This window comes from Chinchilla lanigera, unplaced genomic scaffold (assembly GCF_000276665.1).
Source record: "Chinchilla lanigera isolate Chin_1 unplaced genomic scaffold, ChiLan1.0 scaffold00061, whole genome shotgun sequence".
In the NCBI taxonomy this organism is placed as follows: domain Eukaryota; kingdom Metazoa; phylum Chordata; class Mammalia; order Rodentia; family Chinchillidae; genus Chinchilla; species Chinchilla lanigera.
The window spans coordinates 5,331,492-5,342,388 of NW_004955462.1; positions in this window are offsets into that span (position 1 = coordinate 5,331,492).

The window sequence follows — 10,897 nt, forward strand, 5'->3', positions numbered from 1 at the left end:
CTTTTTTTTTTTTTTTTTTGTCTTTTTGAGACAGGGTCTCACTATGCAGTTCAGGCTGGCCTTGAGCTCACTTTGTAGCCCAGGCTGGCCTCAAAATCGCAATGATCCTTCTGCCCCAGTCCCAGGCTTACAGAAGTGCACCACAACCCCAGCCTTAGATTTTCATTAATGTAAAAGAAGTATCTTTTTATATTCAGTTTGTTAGAAATTATTAAACTAGAAAGCATAAAACTTTATGAATTTTTAAGTACATTTAAATGAGTACATAATTTTTCTAATATGGAGCATTTTGTCCATTCAAGAAAATCTTACTAGCCATAACTATTTGTCACTATTTTTGCTTTGGCTTTTAAATACTATTTCCATTCTACTTCTTTCAATTTATTTTTAGAAATACAACTGTTACGTGTGAATTCCACATTTTGCATCTATATCTCTCATATTCTCTGAGTTTCCCATTTTTACTTTCCTACATACTGGAAGATTTTCTTTTTTTTTTTTCTTTTTTTTTTTTTGGTTTTTGGTTTTTCTCCGGTACCAGGAACTGAACTCACGACCTTGTGCTTGCCAGGCAGGCGCTTTTGCCGCTGAGCTAAATCCCCAGCCCCTACATACTGGAAGATTTTCTACACCTTATTTTTGGAACTGCTGACCCTGAAATTTGCTGTCACTACAACTTACAAAACCCATAGGATCCAAGTAGACTTGTTCCCATGAAATTAATAACCCATATCAGCGTTAATTAACCTCAAAGTGAGGTTGGTCATGAGGTCTAGGATCTTCCTAATAGCTCATGGAAAAGCTCTATCACTTCGTCCAGCAAGTGACTTTCAAGTGGGCCTTCCAATCCTCAATGTCCCATTGGAGATATGTGTAGGAGGAAGTCTCCAAAAATTTTGAAATTTCAATCATTTTCTTTTCCAACTTCTGGATAGCACAGGCTTCCCCCCATTCTTATATTCTCAAAGTTGCTTCATAAAGAAAAGAGTGGAGATAATGGTGATGAATACAGAAGGAGGCCAGGAAGTAGGGATACATTTGTCTTTTGATAATTATCAGCAATTTGTCATAGACAACACTTTTGTTGCTTTTACCTGGTTTCATCTCCCGAATAAAAATTGATCTAGTTGACACTGATCAATTGCCCTGAGTGCATTCCGACCATTGCCTAAATGAGGCTGTGCTATATGACTGCTGTCCATCAACAGGTGACAGTTTGGTCTACCAGTTCCTAAGACGCTTTGGTCACTTTAAACCACACACCAGCACAATAGCTTCTCCACTTACATCTGGTACCTTCCCATGGACAAATGAGGGTAGTGCTGTGAGCAGCAGGCAGAGACAGCTTCCTTCATATTTTTTCTTTAGTGTCTCTTATTCCCAACACTAATGGAGCCCAGACCTTCCCACCGTAAGAAACACCGTAGAGCACTCTGATGGGAATGAGGTGGCTCCATAAACACATCCCAGAAGAGGCAGGGCCACCGACTCCCTAGTACAAGTAGAAGCTGTGACCACCACAAAGCTCTTTGCTTGTCACTTAGTCAATTTGGGGCTAAGAACGAGACTCAATCAAATAGGCAGCCACTGGCGGCATTTATTACTCAGTATCCACACAACATGACCAAAGAGGGCCAACATGACCAAAAGGGCAAGGAAGAGTGCAGATGCCTGTGTGAGTGGGAGTTTCTGTCTTCTCTGAAAACTTCTAGAATTACCTACCAGTATTCTGGTACACATTTTGTGATTATTCAGTATGGAGTTGCTACTCCTTTTGGAGATAGAACCTGGGATTTGCTGCTTTTTGTGATGCAGATTCAACTCAGCTGACAGTTTTTTCATCAATAGAAGAGGATGATACAATATATTTTGTTAGATTTTCATGAGATTACTAGTAATTTATGTGGGGCAATTCTACAGTGCCTGACATCTGGAACATGCTGAAATGAAGCTAACATTTCCCCTTGTTTCTACTGTCATTACAACCGATGGCGCTCCTCCTGCCACTACGGGAAATCAAGCGACATGTCACTAATGATATAGACCACACTTGAAAAAACATGTCTGACCTGTAGAAGCAAGTCTAAACGTATCAGCAAAGACACACTGGGTATATTTGGGTTTACGAACAGCATCTGAAGTCAGCACTTAGCAAAATGACAAAATCCAACAGCCCGCTTGGCCGGCTGTGGTGGAAGGATTGATGCACGTGTCTGACTTGTGTAATCACTTGGTGTGAGGTCTGCAGCCTGGAGCTCTTTGCTCTGAACCTTACCAACCGAACATTCCCCAAAGCAAAGAGGTTTGATTTAATTCCAGCAAGAGCAACGGTGCAATGGCCTCAGTATATAGTTTCTGAAATGAATGCGTTCAGATTAGTTTGGATTAATTTACAGGGAAATGGAGTGAACTGGATCCAGTCATTGTCCAAAAGGCTAAAGGTTGATTCTCTGTTAGTGCTTATTCTAGGTAGAGATCAGTCTGATTTATATCCTGCCTCAAATGTGTCTGTCTTATCAGTGGGTGATCCTGCTGCCCCAGTTCATGGAATGCAGACACTGTACATACATAGACCAAAGGGAAAATGAGGGAGTAGGAAGCCAAAAATGCCCATGTAAACCAGTTTTTAAGATCTGTGAACAATTATCTGGGGTAACATTTTGGAAAATATATAAGACTTATTGTGTTTTACTGAAAAGTACGTAATTTGATGTTTGGAGTTAGCGAGAGTATATATATTTCAAAATAATTCTCATGGGTCTAAATCAACTTAATGCAGTTTGCTACTATTTTTATGCATTTCCTTCTGAGCCATTCTATTCTCCTTAATACTTTGAAAATATTCGGCACAATTTAATGGTATTTAAGGTATAGTATATTGATCAAATTCCTATAGCCTTAACATTTGCAAAGTCATTTACACACATTAGCTATTTTGAAGGGTTAACCTTGTGGCATTTGTACCACAGGTAGTTATTTTCCTATTTCCAGAAAGAGAAATAGACTCTTAGGAGTCAGTGAGTGCACTGCTCAATGTTGCTATCTAGCTAGAGGCAGAGAGAGGGCCTGTAGTCTTTTCCTTCCACTGCAGACCTTCGAAGGACAGCAGGTAATCCAAACTCAGTCCTGGAGATGGGTCCAGTTTACAGACACTAAGGACCAGCAGTCATCTACTCCATCCCAGAGTTTTATATCCTTATATAACATCAATCCCAAAAAAAGGTCTTCAGTGGCACCATTTCCCCAAAATAGTGCACTAAGCCAGGCATAGTGGTGCTTACAATCCCCACACTCTGGGAGGCTGAGGCAGGAGGTTCACAAGTTAAAACCTATCTTGCACAATTTAGCAACTTAGTGGGACCCTGTCTCAGAATGATACAAAATAAAACAACCAAAGCTCCTAGAACACTGGTCTCTTCTTCACACAAACATCCTGTGTTTGATAATATCCTATGCACTCTGATAAGGAGCCCTTGACACCCCAGGCCTGACATATTCTTCGGGTCGTGGCACTAGCTGGCTGCACAGGGCCTGCTGGCTCAGGACCTGTTTCTGCACAAATGAATCCACTGTTGGCTCCACCCTGTTGTGCCTGGTGGTCAGTGGGAGTGCAGTAGGCTATAAGCAAAGAAGGAGCACAGAAGCTCACGGTGTCATTGGAATTCAGCCAGCACTGCTGGGACGAGCTAGTGTGTGCCCTCACACTTGGCCCAGGTGTCCTCTCCCGGCTTGCAAGATTCACAGACCAGAGCTCACCTTGCCCTTCTAAATTCAGACTGCCCCATGGGGAGCTATTCTTCTGTCTGAGTACCTCCCGTGGAGAGTTCTGACCACAGGGCTGCATTCCAACACCTCAGACCTCTGGTAAATTCCTGGGGCGGGGGCTTGAGCTTCATGTGCCACACTGATCCACACCAGAGCAGCATGTTTTCATTATCTGAGGCTAAACAGATTAATATACATCTATGAAACCTATTTGTTTCATAGAAAATTGAAAATTTGGCACATGAAGATCTTAATAATCTCTGTGGATAGAGGCGTAAATAACCAACATCAGCCTTGTGGATGGTGAGCCAAGGAGCGCCATGGAGAAGAGGAAAAACAGCTCACAAAGGGACAGAGCTTCGTGATTTGGACTAGGGGCTGTCCTGGAACAGCTGTGCACCACTATGATTAACCACACAAGCAGCATCCAGGCTTTCTGGGGGAGAACAAGGTAGTTCTACTCCAGCCAGAAGAACGCATAGGTAGCAGGGAAGCCGGACAGCAGAGCTTGCACTGCCACTTGCTTACTAGCTGCAGTTGGGTGGTGACGAGATGTTTTTACAGGCTCCTTCTGTGGAGAACAGGCTTTGACAGAATGAGCCCACCCTGAAGTAGGACAGGGAGCAGAAACCAAGGAATCATCTATGGCACCTTCTTCAGAAATTCCAAGATCTTTCTTTCTTTTAAAATTAAATCTTTTTTTTTTGGTTTTCTTTAAAATTAAGACTGCACATACAAGAACCTGTGTAGTGGTGTAAATATCTTTTTTTTTTTGGAAGAAACTGTCACTCTACCTAACATCTGTTTCATGATAATAACCTCTAAACTTGAATCAAACACATACGATACATATATTTTTTAAATTTTTGAGATAAGCTTTATAACCCTATGAAAAATAAGTCATCTTTAGTAAATCATCTTTTATAAAAAGACCTTGCATTAAATTGGATGATTTTTCAAAGCTTATTATGAACATTTTTTGATATATGTCTGTAATATGCAGGAATTACATTCATTTTGGGGGGATATATAACAATATAAGTGTAAATATAAATACATGTATAAGTATAAATATACATATGGTGAGGGGTATGCAAAAAGGAACTCTTCTGCATTGTTGGTAGGAATGTAAATCAGTACAAACATAAAAACAGTATGGAGCTTCCTCAGAAACCTAAAACTAGATCTGCCATGTGATCCAGCTGTCATATTCCTGAGCATACATTCCAAGGAAATAAAGATCACATACAAAATAGAGATCTGCATACCCATGTTGCTTGAGCCATTGTCCAGGGTAGCTGTTATAATATCAGCATGGGTGCTCATCAACAGGTGAGTGGAGAAAGAAAGTGTGAAATGTGTGTATATGTGTGCATTTAAAATGGAGTGTTATTCTGCTCTAAAGAACAATAACATTGTTGCAACCAAATGGGTGAGCTTGAGGGCACTGCAGAACACAGAAACACAAGTTCCACTTGTTTCCTCTGATAGGTAGAACCTAAAAGAAGAAGAAGAAAATTGACCTGAATGTGGAAGGGTGATTTCTAGTGATTGGGAAAGCTGTGAAGAGCAGAGGCTGTATTCAATCAGGGCATGCTGTGTGCATGCATAGAAATTTCACCTCATGAGCAGGTATAATTAATGCATGTAAACTGAAAAATTTTAAAAGGAAAAAGTTTTATTTCTTAAATTAATGAAAAATGATTCTGCAGACAATGATACATCCATTCTTTTGTCAAAAAGTAGAACCTAAGCTACGTGACATCTTTTCCTTTTCACTTTGTAGCCAGAAAATTGAAAGCTGGATGCAGTAGTGAATTATATTAAACATACCATATTGACTATCTAAGAATATCTCTCTTGCTGTGTTTAAACTATCTCAATCTTTTTATTCCCCATTGGCCTGTTTTTATTTATAATTAATTTCAGTTATTTTAAAAACATTTGGAAAGACAAACTAATCATAATAAGAATAAACAGTGATATGATTATTTGAACAAATTATGTATTGAAAATTTCCAGTAAACTACAATATAATATCAGTTAATATTTGAATATTCAAAACATCATGTAATTGGAGAAAAAATTCTGAAAGCATGTCTCTCTCTATATATTTTGCTGTGTACATTTAAGCTATAATGGGTGTCCAAAAAGAAGATGCAGGGATCATTTCCAGATGTCCACCTAAGGTCCAGGGCATTTTAGGTCACTGTAGAACGTCAAAGACTCCCAGGGATCAGGAAACCAGCAGGACTATGCAGCAAGAGGACCAAGATAAGTATAAATACAGCTTTGGAATGACTCCACGGGGTAATTTGCTAGAGATACAGGAAATGTAACAATTCTCAAGTTTCCCAGGCATCCTTTAACCGGAGAAGAATTCAGATGATTCAGATTTCTCTTAACCTTTTTGTGAGGTAGGTTCCATGAGTGACAGTGGCACCTCAGCCTCACACACTGACAGCACAGGCCTGAGGGTAATAGGGCTTTTGTAGCACTTTATATCTAGATGTCCACATAAACCCCATGAGATCATAGGTGGGACCATTGAAAGATGATTGCTTTATAGAGGCACTATAGTGGACCTGCTGTTAGAAGGTAGGGCCTGGCTGGAAGAGGTGGGTCATTAGAAGCATTTATCTCCCTTCCTGGCTCCTCCTTTGACTTTCTCTGCTTCCCTGCCACCATGGTATGAACATTTCTACTCTTCTTGGTTATTCTGCCTTGGAGCTAGCAGAGTATGGACTGAAACATAAGCCAAAATACATCTCTCCTTCCTTTAGTTTGTCAAGGTTGGGTATTTGTCCCAGTGAGGACAAAAGTGATTAAAACAGATTTTGGTACTGGAGAAGTAGAATCACCGCTGTAACTGTACCTGACCATGAGATTCAGAAGCCTTTGAAAATGGTTCATGGGAGGAGTTTGGAAAGGTTTGGAGATATCTGCTGAAGATGTAGTGTTAGGATAGAGTAAGCCAATCTTAAAGAGAGATTCTGGTCAGAACTCAGAAGACCAGAATGCTGACAGAAATGTAGATGGTAAAGTCCAAGCTCAGGATATTTCAGTTAGGAAAAAAGGACTCCATTGGAAGTTGCCCTCCAGATCATATGTGTTACACTCTGGCAAAAATTTTGTCTATGTTTTGCCCATGTCCTGAGACTTTGGGAGAGAATGAGATTAAAGACAGCAAATATTTTGGTAGAGGAAATTTTAAGGCATCTTAATGTTGTAGCTGTGGGATGGATACTGTTAGGGGCTTTTAGCTAAATCTATATTGAAAATCAAGAGCAGAGGACACAGCTGAGAGATTTTAAAAGCTGAATTTTACCAGAAAGGAAGGTTCTATGAGGCTGAGAGCTGTAAAACTGGAGCAAAGGAGAGGTAGTATCGAAAATGTTAGCATTAACAAGAAGCCAAGTACTTTATAAAACAATAGGTATATGCCTTGAGGACACATGAGCATGTGAGGGAGAAACACTGCCCCCTACAAGGCTCAAAATTGTGAAAGTGAAAGTCTCTACTTTCAGAAGAGAGCCCAAGGGCACTGTGCTTGATAAAGTGCTTCTGTTCCTAGTGCACCACCATCCAGGCACTTGGAGACTTCTACAAGGGAGTTTGGCTACTGCTTGAGTAGGTGGGAGATGCTGGCATCATCTATGTGGTGCTGGTTTTTCAGGCAAGCAGAATAAAACACTTGTGAAGTCAGGGAGATTTCCATTCAGAATTGAGAAGAAGGTTTGGGAGGCCAAGAAATGTGGCCCTGAGAAGACAATGTGGGAAGTTATGAGAGTGAAGCCAAAAGTGTAGTGACGAGCTCAGAAAGTTGGAGAAACAAGAAATATGGAAGTTCTGAGGAAAGCAAAAAGAAGTGAGAAAAGCCAGAGCAGGAAAACAGCCAGGAGGGCTAAAACCAATAGCAATCCTGTAAGGGGAGGGCCATCTAATCCCTTTGGAGCTCTCATGCAGCCACAGCTTGCCCTGGGTGCTAAAAAAAGAACTGTGGGACATAATGTTTGCCCTGATGGGGTGCAGTCTTGCTTTGGTCCCATTGGCTTCTAGACCCCAAGGTCTGCCTTTCCGAATGGAAATGTTTAACCTGTGCCATTATGTGTTGCAATCATTAGCTTTCTTTTCGATTTGTATAGAAGCTCACAGCTAAAAGTTTGCAAAGTTTCAGAGGAGACTTTGAATTTAGACATTTCAACAATGGTGGAACTCTTAGGACTTTGGCAACTCTCAGAAACGGACTAAACACCATTTGAATAAAGAGATGTGCACTTTGGGGGGTCAGGGATGGAATGTTAAGGTTTATGTCTAGCATCTCCCTAAAGCCTCATGGTTTCAGAGGTGAGACCTTTGGAAATGACTGGATTGTGGTAGCTTGTAGCTGACTTGCTGTTAGGAGGGGATGCCTGGCTGAGAGAGGTGCGTCGCTATGCGTACTATGTGACAGGGTCTAGCTCTCTTCCCGGGTCCTCATTTGACTCTGCTTTGCTACCATGACGTGAGGAAAATCTTCACCATGTGCCCCTGTCATGCTGTCCTGCCTTGGAGCCAGCAGATGGGGCTGAAACATGAACCAACATAAACCTCTCCTTTCTTTAATTTGTGGGTGTTGAGCGTTTGACCCAGGGACGAGAAAATTGACTAAAACTGCTCCAGTTATCTTTTGCATTGAAATATTGCACAAGTGAATAACACAGTTTAAAAAGCAGCTTGGAGAAGAAATGTAGCTCCCAATAACTAAAACCATGGCCAGAACCTAGGAGGGATAATATAAACAAGAGGCCTACCCTTGTGGACCTCATCCCCTGACAAGGAGCCATTTACCTGGACAATTTACTCTTCTGGTAGAAGAAAATGATTTGGCCTAGAAAAAAGTTTAAGAAGGTGAAAGTAGCATACAGAATACTATATAATAGCTTATACTTTGTCTCTTGAGAATAAAATTGATGTATAGAGCCCTTTTAAATGAATCTTTAAAATTTACTTCTGATTAGTTCTAATATTCACCCAAACTTTCCCAAAGCCTTTAAGTAGTTAGCGCTGGGAGAAACAAAGTGAACACAACACAGCCACTGTCTCCTGCGACCTGACCAACTCATTGTCACTGATCCCTGCACACACTGCTCGCCAAAATTTTTCTAACTCCCCCCTCCTCTTTACTCGTACCTTCTTTCCTCTGTCTTTCCTCTTCTCCTTCCTTCCTAACTTATTTCCTCCTCCCTTCATTCTTTCTTGCTCTTCTCCCTCCCATGTTTTCCTTCTCCTCTTCTCTTCCTTGGTGTTGCCATTATTATTATTATTTGGTCTTTATCTCAACCTAACATTTCAGCCCACTAAACTCTTTTCTGTCCATCTGAGAACTTTACTCAAGGTCTTTTCAGATAGGACTGATCTCCCTGAAGCATGCCTGCTCTAAACCATGTCATGCCTGAAGAGTTCTGTCCAACTCAAGTCCTTCCTTGTCTTGGACCTTGACATTTGACCAATGGCATTCAAATCGTATCTCTCTCATGTACTGTCTGTGTGACTTTGAATAGCATACATAATTTCTCCACCCTCTGCTTTCTTGTCTGTAAAATGGAGATAAGATTAACCTCAGAAGATAGTCTTAAAGATTAAATGAGGTAATATAAGTAAATTGCTCGATATGTTGTAGTATATAGTAAAGGTGTATAAATAAGGGCTAGAATCATGCCATTTTTGCCAGTAACATCAGAAATGAGATGATCATCTCCTCCCCAGAAAATCACAGATATTTGCCCCTTTCTAATATTTTTATGAATTTTATTCTTGCTATGGTTTTCTGCCATAATACACTGTCAGTATGCAAATGTGTCTTGCCTCTTGTATGATCAATAAATACACATTGAGTACTTTAATGTTTGTTTTAAAATGATTTTTTAGCTTGACAGACATATGCTGAATAACTTCATGAGGAACTTAGGTTTCTATTGCCCAAAAATGCCCGCTTTGCACTGCCTCCTAGACTCCCACCCCATCACTGCCAGCTCAGTCACCTGTCCTCCAGTCACAACCTTTGCTAGACATCATTTCTCATTCAGTGAGTGTTCATAGCCTGGGCTTATGTCCTTTTATCCTATCCTGCTTCACTGTAGAATTGTATGTAGATGTTCCTCATACTCTCATTATAACCTCCTTGAGCCTGGAAAATGCTCCCAAGGTCTTAAGTTTGTACTTCATAATTGCCCAGGTGGTCATTCACGCCTTCATCCATCCATCTGTTCACCCCTCCTTCTTCCAGGACAGCGATGGTCGAGTGCTCACAGTTGTTAAGCATCATATCAAAGAGGGCAGCGTTGAAAGGCAGGCAGCCAGCATTCGAGACCCGCTTTTCCGCTTGCCTTGGTGCCTCAGTTTCTCTGACCTGACTTCATCAACTGTGAATGATTTTATGCAGATTGAGTTCTATATACAAATATAGAAATAATATGAAATCACCTAGCAGAGGCACCATAAATGCTAAGTCAGTGTCAAGGCTTTTCTTCACCAGCGAATTGTTTGTTAAGTGAGGGCACCATCAGGAAAGCCGTGCTTGAAGTACTTGTGGTAGAGAATCTGAATTATGGAGCACGCCATAGAAAATGTCCCCGGACCAGAACTTCACTGTTGTACAGGTAGCTGTGTATGGGGAGTGTTACTAGGGAGTGACAAAATTGAAAAATGAACACAACAAATAGCATTGTCCATGATGGAAATTGGTCATTATCATTGTTGATGTTGTATAAGGGCAAAGAGTAAGTTGCTTATTTCAGCAAACTTGGATTCTTGGTTAAATAGAATTTCCTTCCTGTGACCTGAGAGCAAGTTGTACTCTCCAGAGATTACAGCGTGAACCTACATTCTGGTTTCTGCTGAAGCACTGTTTTATGGCCTGGAGGAGCCCGGGATTTCCCTCTATTCTTCTGTGTGCTGTGTCAGCAGAGGTGACAGGACTAGATTCATAGCCGAAGCCTAGCCTTGCTTGATTCAGGGCCTCCAGAGTCAAAATCATCTATCAAATGTGGCGTATGTCATACATTTGCTCTCTGTTTTTTCAGACTAGAATTAAAATCACTTTAAAATATCAGTAGGTCTCTGGGTAATCTGACTGTTGCCAAGATTACTT